The 20035-nt window shown below is 35.6% G+C and overlaps 1 protein-coding gene across 1 annotated transcript in view; it reads right to left on the bottom strand.

The window, feature by feature from the left end:
- The window catches only part of vsnl1a (visinin-like 1a), a 39190-nt gene extending 35219 nt beyond the window's left edge, over positions 1-3971 (bottom strand). The window contains exon 1 of the mRNA XM_051138972.1: positions 3640-3971. The gene's annotated coding sequence lies outside the window, so the exon portion shown is untranslated. The remainder of the gene's footprint in view (positions 1-3639) is intronic.
- Positions 3972-20035: the final 16064 nt, after the last annotated feature.

Raw genomic sequence — 20035 nt, 5'->3', positions numbered from 1 at the left:
ACCAAAATAGATTCTTTTGTGTTCCACCAAAGAAGGAAAGTGATTCAGGTTTGGATAATGCTCTGCGATATACTGGTAAACCAGTTTGAATTAAGGAAACAGTATGAAGCACATACGCAGCGTCCTTAATTGAGAGGAGATCCCTGGTAACTGCATACACTAATGCTCGGAAAACTTTTAGAACTATTAATAACTCACAACTAGTTCATTAATTGGGCAAATAAACCAACTGTAAACAGCCATTAACAGAAGTCAAAGACACTGAAGAAAAAAGTAAAAAGAAATAGAACAAAAATACCGTTTAGCAGGTAGAGCAAACTTTTCTATTGACGATGTGCGAAGTACATAAAAAAAATTCTAAATACTGAGTACTCTCTGTAGAAAAGTTTAGCTGTTTTTTTCTTTTCATCTTATCTCTGTATAATTCATATTAATGTAGTATTAAAAAGCACTGTGTTCCTTTGTTGACAACCAAGGAAACGTTGTATTGCTGCTGTTCCATAAGCGCCACCTGCTGAGAGCAAATCTGCGTCTCATTCAGTCTGCTGTTTTTGTTTCATTCAGATATGTAGCATAATCACAAAGCTAAGGTCAGACCATTAAATGTTGAAATTACACAGTCTAATTTACATCAAAAACTGCTTATAGACCACTTTTGTGTTTGCAAACAGTGGTGACGTTTTTTGTGGGCGAAGCCTATTAGGTGGCAGAATATGACAGTTTTCAAGTAGCAACTTATGAAAGCCATGCAATTAAAAAATTTTAAAAAGGTAAATTTGAGTTTGCATTTCAAAATTCTGGCTTTATTCTCGTAAATTCCGAGTTTGTGTTCTGTCCTACAATTTTGTTGTTACTTGTTTCTGTTTCTTAAACTTACTTGTTTGGCGATCTTGGGTGTGGAACTATCATAAACTTGAATTTGTGAGAAAAATAGTCAGAATTGCAAGATAAAATAGGTAAATGTTATGTTCAATGTTATAGGTTTAAATAATATTTCATGCTATAACTGTAGGAACCCTATGAACTGCATATGTGAATGTTAAGTAGACAAATGGTTTAAATGAAATTTATGCTTTAAAAGTAGGGTAATCATAGGAGGTTTCATCTATAGCCTGTCCGTTTAAGCATTTGCGTTTAGCTTCAAATGGCGTCTTTGATGACAGTATTCTATAAAAAGGAATTGCATTCTGATTCTGGCATTCAAAGGCACAACAGAACATTTTTCTCTTATTCCATGGATTTTACCCATTTCACTCCACTTACCAGTGCACACGCAGCTGCAAGTGACATAACTGTGACGTCTACTCCAAATCGGTCTAGATGTAACGTTTGTTTGGATCCTGATTAAAATGCAGTGGTTCATGCGTTCTGAATAACACAAAGGCACAGTCAGGGAAAACTGTGATAAACCATCAAACCGCCAGAATCCTAAAAAATACCGTAATACAGATTTTTGGACGAACCGCCAGAAACTAGGTTTGGAACATCTTGAGGGTGAGCAAATATTGACAGAACAATCATTCTTGGGTGAACTATCCCTTCTAAATTTAGATGCCCATCTAAACTGTCCAAATTTAAGATTTCTTTCCATAAACTTTCAAGAGGGAACAACTAAATAAATTGCAAATGCAATACTAATTTCCAATTCCTACTGTTAAATCTTGTTAAGAGCACTCAGCGAACAGTTTTACAAGGTTGCATGAGAATCTTTTGTCTGAGGGTTGTGGAAATTGTCTTTGCTGCAGTGCCAAAACTAAGTCTCATTTCTAAAGCATTTGAAAAAAAAATATTCCAAGGATTTAATTTGTCCAGTATAAATAATAATAAGATATTGCTACTTGTTGCATCATTGTAGATGAACAAAAAAGTGTAAGATTGAACAATAAGGTTCAACCGTACATAAAGCACTGACCTACTGATACTGTTGCAAAGAATTGGTCACTGCAGGCTATAAAAGGAACCGAAGAGCCTGTCTACCTAAAAAGCAATAGTCCACTCCATTTTCCATTTAGGCTGCATCAGTGCTATTTCTGCTGCAACAGGAGACCAGAGAGAATACTCTGTCCCCTGTGACTATAGCGCACAGGTTGAATCGATCTCTTAAAATGATTTTGCCTTTTCACGCGACACTGCTGTAATGCAGATAGATTAAACTGATCTTTGGCGTACACACAGACTAGCAGTGGCTCATCCAAAGTAGGTGGAACACACACAATATTCTGATCTGCTGTGTGTATACGTTGAGCTCATCTTATGTTTCTATGTTATGATCAAAACAACAATGCCGTGTTATGTTGCACAAGCATTCGTGTCATCTAAGAACTGACTAGCAGGCGTTATGATGACTGTGCAAACTGAGCCCTGTCCAGAGATCAAAAGGCGTTTTAAACCCTGAGTCGACTCATCACAACAGTGTTCCCATCCACACGAGCCTGACAGATTATGTCACATGTGAATGTAGCCAGCCAAGTGATTTAGCACATCCAGCTTATTCAGACAGTCACATTATATAACAAACATTTAGTTTATGTCATTATTTTACAGTATGACCTTGTGGGTAATTGATTATAGGAAATACATGCTTAAAATTTCACAACTCTATCAGACTTGTACATTATGCATAGATCCTGCAGTGTATAAGAAGCTAGATTAGCAGTGAGGACAGTTGGACGAGAAAATTATTTTAAAATCTGAACTATGGATATAAACCAGCAAAATCGTAAGATCCTAAAGTAATTGTTGGAAATTCATAATCAGAATTTGTAAGCAAATTAAGTCATGTAAATGGGAATTGTCATATAGGATTCCATCATGACACAAAACAAAAATTAGATATTTTAAAACAAACAGTGCAATTATGATTACCAAAAGCATAAACTGTCCTCGTATGACATAATTTCAGAATTTCAATGCTCCTTTTTAGGTTTTCTTTAACTGTCCAGAAGCAAAATACAATACAAGCAACATTCTGATCATGACACAATAACCAAATAAGACATAAGAATCAAAGAACGACTGTATTTGATTCTTAAGATTCTTTTAGAATCCTTTCAGACTCAGAATTACAATACAATTCCAAAAAGAATCCAATTCACATTCCTTAAGGTTTTTTGACAGCTTAAACTGTCAAAAGCATACAAAATAAATTATATGCACCAGCCGGTGCGAACAAATGCATTTCTCACCTAGCCTTAGTATGACACACAGTAGATAGCTACGTAAGACACACAGCTGTCTCAGACGTGTACACCTGGGGCCATTGTCAACTAATGTCCATTCTTTTAACAAGGCAAGCTCACATTTTTTGACCTCAACTTTACTACTGTGTCCTCTGGTCCACCTTTGTACGTTTTTAACTCATAAAGGCATTTGTAAAATGAACAGTGATGCATATATAAATACTCCTAACAGTCTAATAATAATCAACATACAATAAAGTGGTTTAATAGGGTGAGGGGTTTGTCTATAAGCATTCTCAAATATCATAATCATACACATTACATCCTCTGTGAGAAATCAATGCATTGCAATGCTGCAGGTTGGCTAGATGAACCAGCTCAACCATCGTCACGTCAATCCATAACCACTTTCCAAAGGTTTCTTATTCCAGCGAAAACACATAGTCATTGAGGGACTTACCGAAAAGGAGAGCCAAAAGGAGGTCTGACGATTCCTGCTTCGGGCGACTGTAAAAGGTAAACGCGATGGAAGGGCTCACTAATCGGCTGACAGCTGCGGTGAGGTTTCTTTGGGGTGAAAGGGAGAGACGCAGCGATTACTGCAGCTAGGACAGTCCACGCGCAGCGCTCGAGGTGATGTGACGCTATAGATATACAATAGAGCTCAGCGTCGGTCTGTGTTCATCACCACCAACCTATCTCGTGTTTTCACACTGCTCCGCGAGCTTTGCTGTGGTGTGTGCTCTTTTGAGTGTGCGCAAATTGTGCCTTCTCGCTCTGACCGAACTCGGATGGAGCAATGATACAAAATGACATCAGCAAGTCAGCGAGATGGGAAAGTCTTTGAGATCCACGCATTCCGCCTTTTTTATTTCTAGCAACTTATTTGATTATTTGACTTTTTTTTTACATTATTAATTTATTTATAATTTTTATTATTTATACAGTGGCTTTCTACGGGAAAATGTAGGGGCGAAATTATTATTAACAGTGTAGTCAACTAGACTAAACCTATTATATATATTTCTGATATGTAATAGTGATAAACAATCACAGTATTTGTCGTTGTTGGTGAAATGATCGTATCGAAAACGAGCGAACCAGCGTTCGTCCAATGTTGCAATGGTTACCTCAGACTTGGCAAAATTTCGCGCGTTTATTTAAAAGGTGAAATGCCACTGAATAAAAAGAGGTAATTCTGACTTTTTTTCTTTGAATTGCATGGTACAAACTCACAATTCTAACTTTTTTCTCAAAATTGTGAGACATAAACTCAGTTCTGAGAAATTCAGTCAGAGTTGCGTGATATAAACTCGCAGTTTTGAGTTATATTCAGAACTATAAGATATACACTTGAAATTCTGAGAAATGAAGTTAGAATTGTGTGATATAAACTTGATACTTCGAATTGCGGGATATAAAAGTTTTCATCTCGCTATTGGAGTTTATATCTCGCAATTCTGACTTTCTAACTCGCATCTGCAAGTTTATATCTCAATTCTGAGAAAAAAAAATTCTGACAAAAAAAAGTCAGAATTCTGACAGAAAAAGTCAGAATTGTGAGCCAAACTCACATTTGTGAAAGTTTTCATCTCGCAATTCTGGCATTATTTCTTGCAAATGGAGTTTATATCTCACAATTTTGACTTTATAACTCGCAACTGTGAGTTTATATTTCACAATTCTGAGAAAAAAAGTCAGAATTACGAATTTGTATCACGCAGTTCTGACAAAAACAAGTAAGAATTGCGAAATATGAACTTGCATTTGCGAGAAAAAAATCATAATTGCAAGTTTTCATCTCGCAATTCTGACTTTATCTCTTGCAATTGCTAGTTTACATCTCACAATTCTGAGGAAAAAGACAGAATTACAAGTTTGTATCATGCAATTCTGACAACAAAAAAGTAAAAATTTTGAGACACAAACTCACATTGTGAAATAAAAATTCAGAATTGCGAGTTTTCATCTTCTGACTTTATTTTATTTATTTTAGTTTATATCTCACAATTCTGACTTTATAACTTGCAATTTTGAGTTTACATATTAAAAAAGTCAGAATTATGGATTTGTATGATGCAATTCTGACAAAAAAAAACTCAGAATTGTGAGAGACAAACTCGCAATCCTGACTTTATTTCTCACTTTTGGAGTTTAAATCTCGCAATTCTGACTTAATAACTCGCAATTGTGAGAAAAAAAGTCAGAATTACGAATCTGTATCACGCAATTCTGACCAAAAAATTCAGAATTGCAAAATATGAACTTGCATTTGCAAGAAAAAAATCTGAATTGCGAGTTTTCATCTTGCAATTCTGACTTTATCTCTTGCAAGTGCTAGCTCATATCTCACAAATCTGACTTTATAACTTGCAATTTTGAGTTTACATCTTAAAATTCTGAGAAAAAAAGTCAGAATTATGAATTTGTATGATGCAATTCTGACAAAAAAAAACTCAGAATTGTGAGAGACAAACTCACATTTGCGAAAAAAAATCAGAATTGCCAGTTTTCATCTCGCAATCCTGACTTTATTTCTCACTATTGGAGTTTAAATCTCGCAATTCTGACTTAATAACTCGCAATTTTGAATTTACATCTCACAATTCTGAGAAAAAAAGTCTGAATTACGCATTTGTATCACGCAATTCTGACGAAAAAAATCAGAATTGCGAGTTTTCATTTTGCAATTCTGACTTTATCTCTTGCAAGTGCTAGTTCATATCTCACAATTCTGAGAAAAAAGTCAGAATTATGAGTTTGTATCACACAATTCTGACAAAAAAAGTCAGAATTTTGAGACACAAACTCACATTTGTGAAAAAAAACATCAGAATTGTGAAAAAGTTTTCGTCTCGAAAATGACTAAAAACACTGTATTATACATGCCAGTTGGAAAAATTAAACTGCTACGCACATACTTAAAATGTAAGCTACATATGTGCATGTTGCCACCGTTTTCACCAATTCACGTTTTCGTAGTTTACACAAAGATGATAACGGTATTATTTTCCAAAACTTTAAAACCTGTTTTCAAAAGTTTGCCTTTTCAGGACATCTAAAACTTTGCTGTCGTGTAAATGTTGAAAACAGTGTTGTGTAAATACCCTCCAAGACTGCTTAACCTTATGTATTTTTGGCATCAATTTAATTGTTAAATGTAAAAGTGTTAAAACATCATAAAATATATATCATAAGCTAATTATGTCAGAAATGTGTTGAGTGGTGTTCCTTCAGTTTGAAAATAATTGTTTCACTTTGCATACCATGTAACATAACATTAATTAACAGAATGTAATTTATGACCCAAGTGTCTGTTTTATGCCTAAGCTTTCAATTATTATACCAGAATGAAGAATGAAAATTGTGCCAACCAGCCCCGTTCTCCCCTTCAATTTAATGCACAATAACATTGACACTACCACAGTCATTTCACATCTGAACTTAGCGATGACACTGATCAATTTTTCATCATTATTACAGGACAGGCACTGTATCTGGGGACAAGCAGAAGCAATAAATCTTTTTCTCCAGAATGTGGGTTCTTTCTTGGTTTCTTCAAAATGACATGTGGCATATGGTTCTTAAAACACTAACACGTTTGTGGTCTGACAGTAAAGTCCCATGACAGTTTGTCCCTTCAAGTTGTTTGTTTACCTTTTCCTCCTACCCAACAGCAGTGTGATGGACGAAGTAAAGAAGTCGAAAAGTTACGAGGCAGTTAGCAGATTTTCCACTATTTCAGCTACATCTACAGGGTGTTGTTTGTCATTTACACATTTGTTGAAGTCAGCACCATGGTTAAAGATTTTCTCCCAATGCAGGCATCAATAAGGGGACCTGTATACGCCTGAGGAACGGTCACCGACCTGTTAAAATACAAAGTGAAAGCTTGTTTTGAAACAAACCAATTCTAGAATGTTTCGTGACCCACCTACTGAGAATAAAAGTGCCAAATGGAACAGACGAGAACAGAAATATGAAAAATTAGCTCTATGCTGTGATACTGTTTAATGAAAAGAATACTAGTTTTATCTTTCTTAGAAAAATGCTTTGTTTCATGTACCAAAAAGTTTTGAATTCATACATGTCTTCTTCAAAATATCATGAATAATTCAATGTGTAATCAAAATGCTCAACTCTATTATACCTCCTGCAGTTTTACATTGTTTCGGAGAGAGACTGTGAAATCGCTTTCGTTGATGCTTTGCATCCTCTTGTCAAAATATGCCATTATTTCATCACCCCACTGTACTTGTCTTTAAAATTCATAAAATGCAAGAGGGTGTTAAAGCAGAATGCAAGCTTCTGTATTAACACCATACTAATAAATTCAGCATGATGGCAGAAAATGAAGAGCAGCTCCTATTTGCTGAAGAATCACTCTGTACTAAATCGCTTCCATTCTGCTAGCAGCTAGACAAATAGGCCTTGTGCATCATTTGAACATCATGATACGCAGACAGCCAAAGCATCCTCATGCAATCACATCAAACGCTGCTGGGTCACTGCAAATCACAAAGCTTTGATGACTGATTCCACTTGTGAAAAATTCCTGCTGAGAGCTTACAGTGCAAGTAAGGAGCCTGGCAAGTGCAAAGGTTTGTAATGGCAAGAATGAAGAGGGGATTTAGTCTATTATAATCAGAATCAGAGCTGTGGGAATGAATCAAGGGGTTATCCAGACCTCACTGATCAGCCAGCCTCAAAAATCACACCACGATGAATCCTACACACCCAGTCTGGAAGAAAAAGCACAGCACTGCCAAATGTGACAGTCATTTTGAAAAGAAATGCTAAAGCCTTGGATTGAGAAACAAAGACTTAATAAGGATTGAAGACCAATGTGGAAATTGCAGATGCATGCAGCAATTCAGAATCGGCTCCCTTGCAGTTTATGAGTTTGAATGGAATTGTCTGAAACTCAAAAGCATAATGTGAATATATTATTTTTTATAAAACATGATAAAATATATTAAAGGATTAGTTCACTTCCAGAATAAAATAAATCCTGAAAATTTACCCACCCCCATGTCACTGAAGATGTTCATGTCTTTCTTTCCTCAGTAAAAAAGAAATTAAGGTTTTTGAGGAAAACATTCCAGGATTTTCCCCATATAGTGGATTTCAAAGGGAGCCAATGGGTTGAAGGTGCAAATTACAGTTTTAATGCAGCTTATGTAGTGAAACGATCAGTCATTTACTAAATATATATATATATATATATATATATATATATATATACTTTTTAACCATAAATGATCGTCTCGCACTAGCTCAACTTACACTGACGTACACTGTTAAATGGTTAACGGTACATTCCCCTACTATATACGGTAAAAAACTGTATTAGACATTGCATGTAATTTTACAGTAGTATATTGTTTTCGGAAGTGAAAAAGAATTTAAAATTTACAGTGAATAACCATAAATTGGTATTCCCAGAAATGCCCGCGTTGCATTTTAAATTTGATATTTTTTTGTTGAAATAACTATTTCTCTTCTTCATTTTTTCTTATCAGATTTGTACATTAGGGTTGTATTTTACGTCTAATGTTGTTAAATAAATGTTTATTGCATTATTTCAGTTTCATGTGTGTTACCATGATGGTGTTTAGTGTTTGTGTGAATGACGCTGTGCACCTTCTACATATGTTAATTTTTAAAAGCTGTTTGTGATGAGCTTTGGTGCATCATGACTTTCTCATCACCACCTGCTTTTGCCGGTTGTCAGTGTATTACAAAGAGGTACAAAACAGATGTCAGTACTTCAACAGGTTGGTATATTAACATTATATCAGTTAATGAAATTAAGTGTAAATTTAAGTTAAAACCGTAAAACCTAAAACCCTACCATATTTTATTACGGTAAAATTCAGGCAACCACAGCTGGCGTTTTTTTACCGTAAATTTTTATGGATTTTTTTTTTTTTTTTTTTTTACAGTGTAGTTATGTTGGAAAGGTCACACATGATGTAGACAGCAGACCCAGTGTTTACAAAGTGACTGTGCAAAGAAAGTCAAACACCATTTACCTTTTTAAAGCAAAGTACACAGTCGAAGAGCTATCTGCGTGTGACTTTTCCAGCGTGATTACACAATGCCTGAAGTTGTTGACACGCATCGCAGAGCTAGTGCAAGATGAGCATTTGTGGTTAAAATGCGTTTTTAAGACACCGTGTCAAGTTAAAAGAATTTAAACTTTTACACGCAGCGCTGCTCATCAATGTCAGTTCCAAAGCAGTGGACCAATCAGAAGATCTCAGAGGCGGGGCAAGCATTGCGAGTTTCTGTTTATAGCAGCAAGTTGGCATGACAACTGTTTTATTTAACTTAGTCTGGACAATGGCACACACTGTATAAAAGTCAGTGAGTTCACAACTCAAAACTTTTTATACTGTTTAATACATGTTCCCAGAAGGTGTTTTCTCAGCTGATCAATCAGTATTTTGTTAAACAACAGTACAATCCATTGAACGCATTGTACTTCTATCCCTCATAGACTCATTTTCATTCCTGTCAAAAATTACATATGTTGCTAGACTATGGTCTATGTCATCTGTGATGTAGTGAGACTAAAATTAATGGTTTGTACCTTACAATGTTTTGTGCAACAGCCATTAGAACAAATTAAAACGTTTCAGAGTTTATGTCACTCTATAATGGCTACAGCCAAATCCAATGATCAAGTACAACAGCCAGTCTTGCTCATATAACATTGGCAAACTAACACTATCGTATTCCAACAGACACAACCTCACAACAATTTGATGCATACACACTGAATCCTGTTGAGGGAATTATAGAGAAATCAGATCAAGATGACGATATGTCAGCTTTGATAAAATCAGATGCCTGCTATTCAGCCGCTTGACTGGGTAACAGTCTCCAAAGACTGCTGTTGCAAGATTAGTGAATGTGAAGATGTCACAGAGACAGTACTCATGCAACAATGAATGAGAGGTCAGAGGAGAACTGAAGACATGACCTTTGGAGTTGAGATTCCAGATTTTGCTCCAAAACAGTGTAAAACAGGCCACATAAAAACCATGGCTTACGACAACAGGGTACCTAGGTTAAACTCAACACGTAGATGATTACGATGTTCCGTTATCACTGGAAAAAGATGGTGGCACAAGGGTGGCCGCTGACTCAAGCAGAGCGGAGGCGATCCATCATATGGAATTCTCCTAAGGACTGTGGAGAGTTTTGACGTTAGTGGAGTGGCACAGACTAATCCGGACCCAGCAGGTGTGGAGGCGGAGGACAACGACCCTCCGGGTCAGGACTGCAATAATACTAACACTGAAATGCATTTCAATTAATACATGGAAAATGACAGATTTTACTGCTTGCTAGCAACACGGCTGACAAACAGTTCTAAAAACATTCTCAAACTGTAGATGTCCAGCACCATTCCTTTATACCATTAGTATTGGTAAAGTTCGATTTTGAATGCAAAACAACCATCCATTGTGAGTATTATTAGCCTAATGGTTAAAGGTTAAAGGGCAACCCATAAACTTTAGGGTTATTGAGGCCCAGTTTCTCTCAGGTTGCTCCAGAGGGACTATCAGTATGATTAGTTTACCACTTGGGTAAAATACTTCTGGTACATATAACATTTATCTTTTTTATATATATAATTTCACACATTGCTAATTTAATTGTCCAACAAACCTCATGGGAAAATGTGCCAATGGCTACATTTCTGATATAATACTATGTTGTTTCTTGCACATTTTTATGACACTTTCCAACTGAAGTGTCATAAAGTGTCTGAAGTCTGGTGAGTGGCGCTGAAAGCAAGTTCTGTTTCATCTGAAACAGATGAATGTGAACCTGCAACATTTTATGTTGGTTTTTTGAAATTTAACTTTGAAAATACCTTTTCACCCATACTAAACCTAAATCTGAATAATAGTATAAACTAAACCTTATGAGAAATAAAAGTTGTTGAATTAACCATGCCATTTAAGCTTGCTTCTTAGATCTTTTTAGAACTCTTTTATCATGATTTGTGTTTCACCAGACTTGTACTTGGGTGCTTTGCTTTGCAAATGCAATACTGTACAGGGTGAACTAGAGAGCAAGTTTACTACTTAGGGAAAGTTAACCCTTTAGCTTTTTGACCATGCATAGACAGAAACGCAACTAAAATGTTCAAGGCTTAGGAAGGTAGTAAGGACACTGTTAAAATAGTCAATGTGACATCAGTAGTTCAACCTTAATATTATAAGAATATATTACAAGATAATATATTATATTACAAGAATACTTTTTGTGCACAAAGAAAACAAAATAATGACTTTATTCAAAAATTTCTTCTCTTCTGTGTCCGTCTCCACTACGCGTTCATTAAAGTACCACAACGCAAATATCTTAATTTGTGTTCTGAAGATTAATGAAGGTCTTACGGGTTTGGAACCACATGGAACCACAGTTAATGAGAGAATTTTCATTTTTGGGTGAATTATCACTTTAAGAGAAGCCATATATATGGAGTGGTTATGTATTACACAAGCAGTCAAAACTTTTTGAACAGTATGATTTTTAATGTTTTTCAAAGAAGTATCTTCTACTTACCAAGCCTGCATTTATTTGATCCAAAGTACAGCAAAACAGTAACATTTTTAAATACTTTTACTATTTAAAATACCTGATCTATATTTGAATATATTTTTGAAATATATCCTGTGATTTCAAAGCTGAATTTTTAGCATTATTATTGTAGGTCACATGATCCTTCAGAAATCATTCTAATATTCTATTTTTCTGCTCAAAAAACATTTATTATTATGTTGAAAACAGCTGTAGATTTTTTTCAGGTTTCTTTTATGAATAGACAGTTCAGAAGAACAGCATTTATCTGAAATAGAAATGTTTTGTAACATTATAAATAGATATCTTTATCATCACTTTTGATCAATTTAAAGCATCCTTGTTAAATAAAAGTATTGTTTCTTGAACAGCAAATCAGCATATTAGAATGATTTCTGAAGGATCTGACTTAAGTAATGATGCTGAAAATTTAGCTTTGATCACAGGAATAAATTACGTTTTAAAATATATTCAAATAGTAAAAATATTGTACTGTTTTTGCTGTATTTTGGATTAAATGAATGCAGGCTTGGTGAGCAGAAGAGACCTCTTTAAAAACATTAAAAATCTTACTGTTCAAAAACTTTTGCATTGTGCTATATGTAATGTATCGCTTTACAAATCATGCACTATGATAAAAGAGTTTTGAGGTCGCAATACAGTATTGAGCAAGAAACCAGATGAAAATGTGTAACACTAAACCAGCCATCCAGAAACCGTCAACTGTCTAAGCACTTGAAGAGCTATTTGCATTTCTGTATCAACAGTGAGGATGATACAAGGCCACAGCAATCAACATCACAATCTGCAGACCACAGCTTGGAGCCCATCGTTACGCAACATTATGATTCAGAGGGGGAGATTCATAAAATGATTTTATTGTAGCAATCAATGGTGCTGAACCAGGAGAGAACATCTATTCACAGCCACTAGACCGGTGCAGTTTTATATTCCTTCAATAGTTTCATGAATAGTTTTTATTTAGATTGAGAAATTGCACAATTTTACCCTAATTTAATTTGTTTCTTTGTAAATGCATCTGTTGGTGAGGCCAATAAGTCAAAGTTTGCCTGGATAACATTGCATCGTTAGCCACTTCTGGTAGACACCACAACTTCATGAAGTACACTACCAGTCAAACAGTAAGACTTTTAATGTTCTTTAAAGAAGTCTCTTCTGCTCACCAAGCCTGCATTTATTTGATCCAAATTACAGCAAAACAGTAAAAGTTTGAAATATTTTTACTATTTAAAATAGCTGTTTTCTATCTGAATATATTTTAAAATGTAATTTACTCCTGTGATCAAAGCTACATTTTCAGCATCATTACTCCAGTCTTTAGTGTCACATGATCCTTCAGAAATAATTTTTGTTTTTTGTTTTTTTGTGAAAGAAATTATAGAAATTCATACTTTTATTTAGCAAGGATGCTTTAAATAGATCAAAAGAGATGGTAAAGACATTTATAATGTTACAAAAAATGTTTTATTGCAGATTAATGCTGTTCTTCTGAACTTTCTATTTATCAAAGAAACTTGAAAAAATCTACTCAGCTGTTTTCAAAAAAAAAAAATAATAATAATAATAATAATTGTTTTTTGAGCAGCAAATCAGAATATTAGAATGATTTTTGAAGAATCATGTGACTGGAGTAATGATGCTATAAATTCATCTTTGAAATCACAGAAACAAATTACATTTTAAAATATATTCAAATAGAAAGCAGTTACTTTAAATAGTAAATATATTTCAGAATTTTACTGTTTTTGATGTACTTTGGATCAAATAAATGCAGGCTTGGAGAGCAAAAGACACATTAAAAATCTTACTGTTCAAAAACTTTCGACTGGTAGTGTATATTTCGCCATTACTAACCAATCGAAAGTTGCATGCTTTACCTTCTAGATTAAAATCCATCTCTGAGATGTGTGGAAATTACAGTCGAATGAAACTGACAATACTGAATCTTTAATTGTGTTAAATATGCTTTTAAATAAGTTACTATCTTTATTAGATGATATTAAAGTTGTCACTTTGATATTTTTTATCCTCACTTTGTCTGTAAGTGCTTATAAATTATGCTCCCTGTAGAAAATACATTTGCTGTTGTGTGTCATTGGAGAGAAGCCACTAAGAAATGCATTTGGCAGAACATTGATTAGACAGGGGCAAAAACATGAAACTTCAGTGCGATTTAAATAAAGACCTATTAATTTTGTGCCAACAGTGGTTTAACATCATTGAAAGTTTGTCTCTTGATTGCCTCAGATTTGCTGAAAGGTAACTGCTTGCATAATGTCATTCAACAAATTGAGATCATTTGCATCTGTGTTAGAGTGCTCCATTGCCTCTTCTGACCAGTTCTTATGAAAATACAATCCAAACCCTCTCATTAATGCTAATAGCTGCTTCCCACACAAATAGAATCACTGCAAATGACAAGTATGTCTGCGCTGGGTTCGCGATCAAGGTTTTATGCATGATGTACCCCAAAAATGTGCAGTCTGGTGCGTCTCATGTCATGTTCATTTAGAAAGCCCATGTGTTATCACAAGAACAACAGTGCCAGGGTGCTGGTGATATTAAATGACGCAACCCCTGCTAGATGTCAGGGTGTATGCAGCCCTGATTTCATTAATGGTCTCATTTGGCTTATCTAAAATCAATAAACTGCCTCTGTAACATGAAAGAAACGCATCGCTGATGGGACGTGGAGACATCAAAGTTTCCCGCCGAGCCAGAAGGTATCTCCATCCTTTTGAAGTTCTTAAAAAATTATGAGCTGTTCTCCACGCAGATGCTTCTCTGTGTCATTCATTTGCAGACATAATGAGGCCCAGTAATTATTTAATGTGGTTAGAATTCAACACAGAAGATCAATGAAGTTGGTTGGTTTCTATTTGGAGATTTTATGAAAAATATATATATGCTATGGAAGAAATCGTATGAAAAAAACATAATCTTTGAGATAAGCAGCTTTTACTGCATCTTTAATGAGGCAGAAAGTGTTGACTGCAGTCTGGTGGATCACAGCTTGTTGAACCGTTAAATGATCTACTTTATGGCCGCATTATCATAACAACTAAAAAACATTCTGTAAACTAAAATAAAGTTGAAATAAAAAAATAAAATGTAAATATTAGATGAACTAGACCTAGGGCTGTCAAATGATTAATTGTGATTAATCGCATAAAAAATAAAAGTCTGCCTAATATATGTGTGTGTACTGTGTGTACTTATTATGTATGTATAAATACAGACACATTCATGTATATACACTGACTAAAATTATAAACGCAACACTTTCGTTTTTTGCCCCTATTTTTCATGAGCTGAACTCAAAGATCTAAGACTTTTTCTATGTACACAAAAGGCCTATTTCTCTCAAATACTGTTCACAACTCTGTCTAAATCTGTGTTAGTGAGCACTTCTCCTTTGCCGAGATAATCCATCCATCTCACAGGTGTGGCATATCAAGATGCTGATTAGACAGCATGATTATTGCACAGGTGTGCCTTAGGCTGGCCACAATAAAAGGCCACTCTAAAATGTGCAGTTTTATCACACAGCACAATGCCACAGATGTTGCAAGTTTTGAGGGAGTGTGCAGTTGGCATGCTAACTGCAGGAATGTCCACCAGAGCTATTGCCCGTGAATTAAATGTTCATTTCTCTACCATAAGCCGTCTCCAAAGGCATTTCAGAGAATTTGGCAGTACATCCAACCGGCCTCACAACCGCAGACCACGTTTAACCACACCAGCTCAGGACCTCCACATCCAGCATCTTCACCTCCAAGATTGTCTGAGACCAGCCACCCAGACAGCTTCTGCAACAATCGGTTTGCATAACCAAAGAATTTCTGCACAAACTGTCAGAAACCATCTCAGGGAAGCTCATCTGCATGCTCGCCGTCCTCATCGGGGTCTCGACCTGACTGCAGTTTGTTTGTGCAAATTCACGGTTTCACTGTACAGGGCAGATGGCAGACAGCGTGTATGACGTCGTGTGGGTGAGCGGTTTGCTGATGTCAACGTTGTGGATCAAGTGGCTCAGTTTGGTGGTGTGGTTATGGTATGGGCAGGCGTATGCTATGGACAACGAACACAGGTGCATTTTATTGATGGCGTTTTGAATGCACAGAGATACCGTGACGAGATCCTGAGGCCCATTGCTGTGCCATTCATTCACAAACCACGAACTCTATGTGAAGGACATGTGTTGCACTGCGTGAGGCAAATGGTGGTCACACTAGATACTGACTGGTTTTCAGACCCCCGGACCCCCCCAATACAGTAAAACTGCACATGTTAGAGTGGCCTTTTATTGTGCAATAATCATGCTGTCTAATCAGCATCTTGATATGCCACACCTGTGAGGTAAATGGATTATCTCGGCAAAGAAGTGCTCACTAACACTTTTTTGTACATAAATAACATATTTATCTTAAATATATACATTAATTTGTGTGTATTTATATATACATAATAATTACACACAGTACACACACACATATATTAGGCAAACTCAAACTTTTATTTTTTATGAAATTAATCGCAATTAATCGTTTGACATCCCAAATATACATATAAAGGGATAGTTCACCCAAAAATAAAAATTCTGTCAATTCACCCTCATGTTGTTCCAAACCTGTAAGACCTTTGTTCATCTTCAGAACACAGATTAAGATATTTTTGATGAAATCCGACAGTTTTCTGACCCTGCACAGACAACAATGCAACAGACACGTTCAAGGCCTAGAACATAGTAAAGACATCATTAAAATAGTCCATGTGACATCAGTGGTTCAAACGAAATGTTATGAAGCTACAAAAATAATTTTTGTGCACAAAGAAAACCTAAATAACGACTTTATTCAACAATTTCTTCTCTTCTGTGTCAGTCTTCGACACGTTCATGAGAGTACAACAATGCATGCGAGTCCAGTATAACTCAAATCTCTCTGGACTCTTTCAACTACATCTCAAATTATGAGTAACTTCAACAGAGCAAAGTAATCTCTAAGGAAGAGAGTGGTTTAGAACAAAATAGCTCTTAAATGCAAAGAAGAGAATCATAACATAACATAATTTGTATTAATGAAACCTTCTGTTAGTGCAACCTACAGGCTCTGCTAATGCACAAATGTGGGAGTCAGATAATTGCAGATTTGCAACTTTGCAAGTCCTCTGCAATTAGCATAAGGCAAAACGTTCCACAGATTGTACCAGAAGCTTCCAAATTAGGGTTGCATTCAAGTACAAACACAGTGTAAAATACTTCTATAATAGCTACTTTGTAACTTGTACTGTATGTGTTCTTGTTTTTGCCTCACTGGAATATTGAAATGTAGATATAATAGGTGAGAGTGATGAATCTCTTGACTTAATAACCAAGTCTCTCTGTAGGAATGTGTACAGGCTTTCCTCTTAGAGAGGAAATGGATAGTTAATGCAAGTGTCTATGAGCCAGATGTGTCCATGTCATTTCTCGTAAAAAGCTGTCAATTATGGCTGTGAGGCTCAGGACCGTGACATTAAGCTTCACGCCAACACTATAGCAATTCACAGAAAATATCCCTTTATATACAAGCTTGTGTTTTAATTTTATCTTCCATTTTAAGTTTGATGTGTTTGCAGCATGCAAGTGGCTATGACTGATATCAGCTCTGCACATAAACCCCAGATGTGTCATCTGGCATTATCAGACGCAGTTTATCTCAGGGGGAGCACCTCTCAAACACCGTTCATTCAATCAAAAATTGATGCAGTAATGATTCGAAAGCAATTCTAAGCTGCTGAACCACCTGGAGGGATTTCTCTGAAAACAATCAGACATTGTAATAGATAATTTTAATGCATCTGGCTCTGTTGCTGTTTTAGCTGTATCTAATAAATTTAACAACGGAAAGGTAGAGGCACAGAGATAGATTAAATGAAATACTGCCTTGTTGTCAGGCATGGGAATACATCAGAGGGTCAGATAAAAATAGGTGGTAATATTTGGCTTTGAGACAGAGCTTGTTCCTTTATGAGAATTTCTGATTATGAATACTGTATATACAGAGTGTGAGCAAAATAATATAAAAACTACCATCAAAGAACTAGGAATAACATTTGGAGAAAAAATCTCCAGGCCCTTTACAGAAAATGAGGTTGCATAATGCATAAGCTCTAATGCATAAAAATGTTAAAAAGATATATATACTGTAGATACACACACTTACATGTAAATACAGTTGAGGTCGAAAGTTTACATACACCTTACAAAATAAGGGAGAACATACAAAATGCTTGGAATAATATAATATTTAGTCCATAAGAAAAACTAATAGTTGAATTAAAAATGACCCCGTTCAAAAGTTTACATCCCCTTGATTCTTAACACTGTGTTGTTACCTGAATGATCCACAGCTGGGGTTTTTTCTTTAGTCATAGTTGTTCATGAGTCCCTTGTTTGTCCTGAACAGTTAAACTGCCCGCTGTTCTTCAGAAAAATCTTTCAGGTCCCACAAATTCTTTGGTTTTCCAGCATTTTTGTGTATTTGAACCCTTTCCAACAATGACTGTATAATTTTGAGATCAGTCTTTTCACATTGAGGACAACTGAGGGATTCATATGTGACTATTATAGAAGGTTCAAACACTCACTGATGCTCCAGAAGGTAACACGTTGCATTAAGAGACAGGGGTGTAAACTTTTTGAATTTGAAGATCAGGGTAAATTTACCTTATTTTGTCTTCTGGGAAACATGTAAGTATCTTCTGTAGCTTCTAAAGGGCAGTACTAAATGAAAAAAAATATGCTATTTAGGCAAGATAAAAATAAAAAATGTACACATCTTCATTCTGTTCAAAAGTTTTCACCTCTTGGCTCTTTATGCATTATTTTTCTATCTGGAGCATCCATGAGCAACTGTATATTAGTATTTGTTCAGTACTGCAGCATTGAAGCTTACATAAGTTTCACAATTTGTGCAAAAAGAAGGGGAAAAAGAAGCAATTTCTATTTTATGATGTATCATTAATGTTAATTGTCTCCAGATGGGTACTTACGTGTTATTGGTGGGTCTCTGAGGGCATGACGTGTACTGTGTGTATTTCTTCCTGAAGGCAGGTGGGACCGCTGAGAATGTATATTGATCTGTAAGTAATTCAAATTCCCCACAAATCCTGTTTCACTGTGGAACGCTGACTTCAGGATTTACTCTCCTGTCAACAGCACAAGATTGATCTGAAATGAAATGGCCTGTAGAAATATATAATACAGTGTACATTTTTTACCGTTTTCAAGAAGCTGTGTTTCTGTCTTTTTAAGAAACACATTCTGCATATTCTGTTTCAAAGAGGATGAAAAAAAAACATTTGGAATAAAGTTACAAATTTACTATCCATTTTTTTCTTTAACATGGAAGTAAGCCTATGGGTGAGACTTCTTGTTCATTAACCACTATAGGGAAATAACCGAGAAGAGTAACAACGTGCAGTAAATGGTAAAACTGTTTGTACTATCCGAAAGAGTTAGCAATGGTGGTCAGCGCATAAAGGTCCTGACAATATGTTGTTATAAAATACAACTCTTGTACAGTACAAGTGCAAATTAATGTATTTACAGATATTCTATAACTGGTATTTAATGATTTAAAAACTCACAATATTATAGATCTCTGAGCTACACGAGTAGAGAAAACAGAGAAAAAGGGTGAAAAAGTCAGGAAACCGTAAACATCCATAATTCACTAAGCCCAGTTCAAGTATCCGTGAGCAGTCTGTAGTTTTTACAAGAACCCTGTAACTTTCAAAAGTCAGTCGGATGATATGTTTTAAGTCATGCCGTGGCAAATAAACTGTGATATCTTGCATATAAGATGGAAAAATAATACACATTGTTCATTTACTACTGACACTGTGACAATACAGAGCTGGTTAAGAATATTTGGCCAATGTAAAGCTTTCTTTCTAAGCCAAATCTCCTTCGGGCACAAGTGTATGACAGAGAGATATATATACATATAGGGACCTTGACATCACAGTTCACACAGTAGACATGACAAAGTTATGCAAGTTTGATCACAAGAGAGAATCACAGCGAGAGCTTCGGGTCTGGAGGGCTGCGGCTGTTTCCTGAACTGAAAGAGAGTCTTGAAGCGTGAGGGATTATTTCCCCTCCCCTCCATGTCACGGGCATGGAGGCAATGAGCACTGCAATGCAGCAAAACAAATCCAGACAATCAGTTAAGATCGTATAATAATTA

This window comes from Labeo rohita, chromosome 20 (genome assembly GCF_022985175.1).
Source record: "Labeo rohita strain BAU-BD-2019 chromosome 20, IGBB_LRoh.1.0, whole genome shotgun sequence".
In the NCBI taxonomy this organism is placed as follows: domain Eukaryota; kingdom Metazoa; phylum Chordata; class Actinopteri; order Cypriniformes; family Cyprinidae; genus Labeo; species Labeo rohita.
This window is presented reverse-complemented; position numbering and strand designations above follow the sequence as displayed.